The sequence below is a fragment of the Pinus tabuliformis genome, chromosome 1_1 (genome assembly GCF_031772625.1).
Source record: "Pinus tabuliformis cultivar Carrire ecotype Pingquan chromosome 1_1, CPIR1, whole genome shotgun sequence".
Taxonomy (NCBI): Eukaryota; Viridiplantae; Streptophyta; class Pinopsida; order Pinales; family Pinaceae; genus Pinus; species Pinus tabuliformis.
This window is the reverse complement of record NC_142297.1, coordinates 179,085,760-179,092,928: the sequence shown is the minus strand read 5'-3', so window position 1 is coordinate 179,092,928 and position 7,169 is coordinate 179,085,760.

Sequence of the window (7,169 nt, the reverse complement as noted above, 5' to 3'; positions counted from 1 at the left end):
GGGATGTCTTATTAACCTCCATTAGGTTCCCTAGCATCGATACTTAATAGGGTCAATCTATGGAACAACACCCATAATTATGGTCATATTTCTAAATTTTGTGGTGTACTCATGTACACTATGCCCATGCTTCTACTTGAAGTAGTGCCACCAAGTCCACTGCTCCTCGACATACCAGCTAGGGAAAAATTAGGACTTTATGAGAGTTTTAAATTCCTCCCACTTATACCCTATAGGATATCACTCCAACCTCAAGGTCTATGTGTGCCTTTCTTACCATGTCATGGCATGGAATTCTCATTTCAACCGCAAAAAATAAATATTGTGTGCTTCCTCTATATGATGAACATTGAAATAAACTTCTAAGTATTGTAGCCAGTGATTTAGATTCAGAACATCAATCTCACCTTGGTATGGCTTTATATAAACTTTAGCTTCCATTTTGAACATGGATGGTGAATGGTTCACGACACTCAAATAGGGTTGTTCTTTTTCAAGTCCTTTCTTTGGCTCGTTCTTTGATTCTTCACAATCTCCTAATCTCCCCTAAGAACATATGTTAGAATCCCCATATTCTATGAATATCCATCCATTACTTGGCTTGCACCCAATGTTCATTATGGACTGCCTTCGTCCATACTTTCCACCATTGTTGGACACATCAAAAATCGCAGAGTAGCTAACACTGAAAACACTCAACCTAGAAATTGAACAGGCCACAATTGATGAGATTGTGGACACAGATTAAGAGCACTATCCAACAGATGATCCAACTATATCAATTTTCAAATCAATCCATCTCCTGCACCAAGGCAGGTCCCTCACTAAAGGCTAATTTCAACAAAACTCTTAAGTTTGTACAAACCCTGGGTTAATAATTAAATCCGGTAGCCTTGGGAGTTGTAGCATTCTTGTAGCAATTCTGAGGCTCAGCACTGAGCATTTGATTCTTTAGCTATTTGGTATTCATTTACTAGTACCGAGCACTAGATGGGTTAGGTAGCCCCAAAGGGTACCACATGCATTGGACCTCAGCCGGACCCCCTCTGAATCGGGTCTCTACAATGCTCGGGTATTCTTTCCCATGGAATGATTGAAGGATTTTAAGCTCCCTATGTTAGGAAAGGTTGTAATTGATTTTAATATGGAATTTTTCATGATGGAAAATCCTCATGAGCTATGATGTTGCCCTAGTGCACTAGATGTCCTTTAACTAACCATGAATATGTCATAACCTCATGCATATTAATATATCCTTGCTCGTGATGATAAAGCCCTAAAACCATGATGATTTCCTTGCTCATGATGACAAGCCCTTCTTGATTGATAAGGATGCCTAATCCAAATGAAAAAGTATGGAGTCGTAATCCTTATATACAAGCCCTTTCCCTAACTAGCTCTATTGAAGAAGAATGACAACAAATTACATTTGATGACATGGAAAATGGTTGAAGACATGACATGAAGGATTTGGAGATCACTTGATGACATATGATGACATAATTTAATACATGGCAAGTGGAGACCTCACATAAAGCACTCGGTGACATATGATGACATGCAGAACCACATGATGATGTGGAAGATCTCATTTGATGATTAGAATACTACCTTGAAACCTTCCTAATGATGTTTCCTATGTCATATCACTACACTATTATATGATGATACGAGATGATACACTCATTGTTGGATACTACATGATGACATTATGATACTATGATGATGAAGAAGACAAACAAGAGAAGCCATACTATCCTAATCATTCTCTGCACTAAATAATTCAAGGACATTCACAAAGAAAAATAATTATTGCAACCATAGAGGCAACCTTTAAACATGGGACCTAGACCATTTGAAAGAGGACTTTTCCCTCTTTCCAATGAGCCCTTATTTGTCCTGAAACACCTAATAGTTTGTGAGATATCGGATTTTCAGTCAACTTATAGTTAAAACATATATTTATGATATTCAGTCAACTTACACTTGGACATTCATGTCGGCCTACCTGCAGAAAGACGTGTCCCTTCAATTCAAGGTGAAATCATATATAAATATGACGTCTGGAACCTCATTTTAACCATAATTTTGGTGATCAACTCAGAGAAGGAGTACAGAAAGATAAAGGAGGCCAAAGAGGAAAAAATATCATTATTTGGGCACAGTTATGGTGTTAAATTTTATTCTTCAAAGTCAACGATAGTCATCGAGGAGTAGAAGATTACAGTTTTGGAATTTACAGTGATAAAAATATCTGTGAGGCTCAGATTTTTTAGAGAGGTCAACTAAAATTTAGAATTGTTGGATAGTCACTTTGGAGCGCTAAGTTAGGCAAACAGTCTCTTGTTTAGCCACATTACTAAACACCTTACTACATAAATCTCGGTCTATACTCCTGTAGAAGCTCAGGTAGGTGTCTATTTGAGGACAGTCCTTTGGAACACTGCAACTCGAACCTATGGAAGCAACAAACTTCGCAACTGTGAACAAACTTTAGCTTTGTTATACAACAAAACTTTGACCTCAGCCTAGTCTTTGGGTCTCTGGAATAAAGATTTGACCTGTGTGTAAGTTTTAACCCTGTACAGAAATTACCTGCATACAAATTCTAAAACACAGAAAATAAACAATGTGAGAGAATAACACATAAAGCACATATACACAAATATTTTCCCCTGGATCCCAAAACCGGGACTACCAGCTTGGTTTTTCATTATGTTCCTTTCAATGTTACAATACATATTTATACATGTTGAAGCATCCAATACCATGGACTGAAAACCATCGCGTCCAAAACCATGGACCGAAAACCATCGCGTCCAAAACCATAGGTAGATCCACCCAACCTAATATAAGGTCCAAAAATAAAATTTTCTGGGGCGCTGCTCCCAGACCCATAGAGTGGGGTTACCTATACCCCTCAAACCCCCTGTGACCTCCACCACTACGCAATCGGCGCAATGAAGGGGGAGCTCTTCCCCCCTTCTAACCACCCAGTTAACTATGTCGGCTAGTCGTGGAAAGAATATAACACAACCCAACATTCTCCCACTTGTTTTTTTCTTTCCACATGGGGCACAAGAGAGCCTAGTCATTTATCCATCCCTACAATGCCCATTGTTTCTCTACACCAAGAGAAATTCTTAGAGCTCACAGATTTTGTCAACGCATCTGCAGTATTCTTCAAAGTGTCCACCTTTACCAACAACACCTTTTTGTCTTCTATCATATCCCTCACAAAGTGATATTGAACATCAACGTGCTTTGTCTTTGAATGATATGTAAGGTTCCTTGCCAAGAAAATTGTACTTTGACTATCACAGTCTATCCTTATAGCTCCCTGTACTAACCCCATACTTGAACACAATCTCTGCAACCAAACTGCTTCCTTGCTTGCATGAGTGGCTGCCATGTATTCCACCTCTATAGTTGATAGTGCCACTACATATTATTTCTTATTCATCCAACTGATGGCACCTCCAAATAGGTTAAACACATACCCACTTGTATATCTTCACTAATCCAAATCTTCGGCCCAATCTACATCAACAAAGCCACGAATATCCAACACTCTGTCCAATCCTGGTCTTCCTTAGTATCACAAACCATAATCACTAGTGCCATGCAAATACCTGAAAACCCGCCTCACTGTTTTCCAGTGCTCCTTCCCTGGTTTTGACATAAACCTGCTCAATACTCCCACTGCATGTGCAATGTCTGGTCTAGTACAGACCATCGCATACATCATGCTACCAACTGCACTTGCATATGGAACACGAGAAATTTCCTCTTCCTCTTCTTGTGTCTTGGGACATTGTTCAGCAGATAACTTTACACCTACAGCAATAAGAACCTTCACCAATTTATATCCTACATATTAAACCTCTACAATATTGTCTCGCCATACTTCAACTGGTTTAACCAGAGCTTCCTCTTTGTCCGATCTCTTTTAATTTCCATGCCAAAAATATAGTTTGCGGCACCAAGCTCTTTCATGTCAAATTTGGAGGAAAAATGGGTCTTCAAATCCTGGATAATTTCTTTGTCATTTCCAACTAGCAATATATCATCCACATACAAGACCAGACAAATAACACGGTCACCAATTAATTTAAAATACACACAGTGATCTACTTTGCTTCTGGTGAAGCCAAGTCCCCGTATAAATGTATCAAATTTTTGATACCACATACTTGGTGACTGTTTTAACCCATACAAAGACTTCTTTAACTTGCATACCAGTTCTTTATTACCCTTCACCGCAAAACCTTCATGTTGCTTCATGTAGATCTCCTCTTCCAAATCCCCATGAAGAAATGTTGTCTTCACATCCATCTGTTCTACCTCAAAATCAAAAGCAGCAGAAACAGATAGAAGTAATCTAATAGAAGCTACCTTGGCAACAGGAGAAAAAATATCACCAAAATCAATTCTCGACACTTGGGAATAACCTTTTTCTACCAACCGAGCTTTATATTTCTACACCTTTCCTTCTTCATTTGTCTTCTTCTTGAACACCCATTTGCTACGAATGGATTTCCTTCCAGCCGACAACTCCACTAGATCCCATGCCTCATTTTTGTGCAAAGATGCCATTTCATCAACCATGGCCTCTTTCCAGAGTTTTTCATCCTCTAAATCTACTGCTTCCTTCACAGTTCTGGGATCATCATCAGTAATAGATAAAGCAAAATTTGAACAAAAATCAGATGGACTATACCTTTCTGGCTACCTTCTTTTCGAACTGATCTTCTCACACCCAGATTTTGTGGCTCTTCATCTTTTGATTCCTCCTTTGTTGTAGAGTCTGAATCTTACTCCTTAAGCTCAAACTCTATCTTCTTAGGTTCCTTTGGTTGGAATTCATGTTTAATAACATCTTTCACCTCTCTGAACACCACATCTCAGCTGTACACAACCTTCCTTGTTACTGGATTCCAAAGCTTATAACCCTTTAAACCATCCTTATACCCAGTAAAGATGCACTTTTCAGATTTACTATCCAACTTTGTTCTTTTCTCCTTTGGAACATGTACATATGCATCACATCCAAATACCCCCAGATGTGAAAGAGAGGGTTTCTTACCAGTCCATACCTCTTGTGGAGTATTATCCACCAACACTGATAAAGGTGATATGTTGACCAGGTAACATGCAGTCTCCACCGCCTCTACCCAGAATCCTTGTCCTGACCTGGCACCACTGAGCATGCTTCTTTCCTTTTCCATCAACATCTTGTTCATTCTTTCTGCAACTCCATTTTTCTGAGGCATATATGGAGTAGTCTTTTGTCGTGCTATAGCACACTTCTTACAGAATTCTTCAATTTCTTTCTACAAAACTCTTCATCGTTATCTGTCCTCAACACCTTTATCTTCTTCTCTGTCTAGTTTTCCACCAGAGCCTTACATTATTTAAACCTGTCAAAGACTTTAGATTTATTCTTAAGGAAATATATCCATGTATTCCTTGAGAATTCATCTATAAATTATACATAGTACACAGACTTACCCAGTGATGGAGCCTTCACAGGTCCAAACACATCACTCTGCACAAGCTCTAATATTTGTTTTTCCCTCTTACCGCCAGAGGGGAAACTCACCCGATTCTACTTCCCATATACACAATTTTCACAAAAATCAAAATCCAGAGAGCTATTACTCATAACTTCTACCATACCTTTACCATGAAGTATTCAAAGGCCCTTCTCTCCAATATGTCCAAGCCTTTGATGCCACAGCATGGTATTCTCTCCAGATACCACTAGATTTTCTGCTCCACTTTCAGGAACCATAGAGTTGTTGCACCCACCAACAACAATGCTACCTTTTAGCTTGTACAGAGTTCCAATCCGAACTCCCTGCACCAATACCAGTGCTCCCCAAACCATCTTGCAGGTATCCTTCTCGAACACTGTTTTTACACCTACATCATCCATCTTGCTTACAGAAATCAAATTTCTGGCCAATGCAGGAATATGTAGAACACCTGGAACCGTTCTAACCCTTCCACTTTGCAACTTCAACTTTACCTTTCCACGACCAACGATTTTATCCTTCCTATCATCCCTTAGAAGACATCACCACCATCGTATTTCTCATACTCGCATAACCACTCTCTATGGGGAGTGAAGTGAAAGGATGCACCTGAGTCAATCAGCCATGCCTTATGATCTACATGTGTACTTGAAGAAGCCAAGTACACATCCCCACCTTCATATGAGGTGGTTTTCACCTCTGTAGAAGGAGCATCATCAAATCCCTTTCTTTTGTCAGGAGCTTTAGATTTATAGTCCCATCCTTCCTTTCTGCATTTCCAGCACACCACCTTTATAGGTTTTCCTAGAGATTTAGATCTCCCTCTAGATTTAGATCTCCCACTCGATGACTTATTTTTCTTTCTGTTCTGAGATCGTCCGTGTACAGAAAAGGCATCACCATTTTAGCTCTCCATATTTTTCTATCTCATCTCCTCCATCAACAAGGATGAGACTATTTCATCAAACTATAAGGCAGTTGCATTGCTACCTATTGCAATAACCATACTATCCCACGAATCTGGTGGAGAACACAACAAATTGATGCACTTATCTTCATCTAAAATTTTAATATCAATAGATAATAACTAACTTACCACAATATTAAATGCATTCAGATGCTCTGTCACCGAGTCTCCATATTTCATCCTCAGGTTATAGATATTTTTCCATAGGAACAGTTTATTCACCAGAGACTTAGATTGGTACAAATTCCCTAACTTGTCCCATAAATCCTTCACCGTAGCTTCCCCTAATACATTCAATAATACTGAATCTGAGACACACAATCATATTATGCTCTTTGCCTTCCGATCCAACTTCTTCCATTCTTCATCGGACACTCCCATTGGTTTAGTACCCAGATCTACCATGATCCATTAATCTTTATCCACCAACAGATCCTCCATCTTGAGTTTCCACAACACAAAACTCTAACCATTAAATTTATCGATCTATATCTTTCCACTACTCGCCATCTTCTTTTACCACTAGAATCGATCTCGTAGATCTCCCACTGAACAGGGTCTACCATAAGCCCGGGCGAAACCCCTCAGCAACAAAGGCGTCTCCTTGAAGCCAAAACAGCTCTGATACCAAATGTAGGTTTTAACCTTGTACAAAAATTACCTGC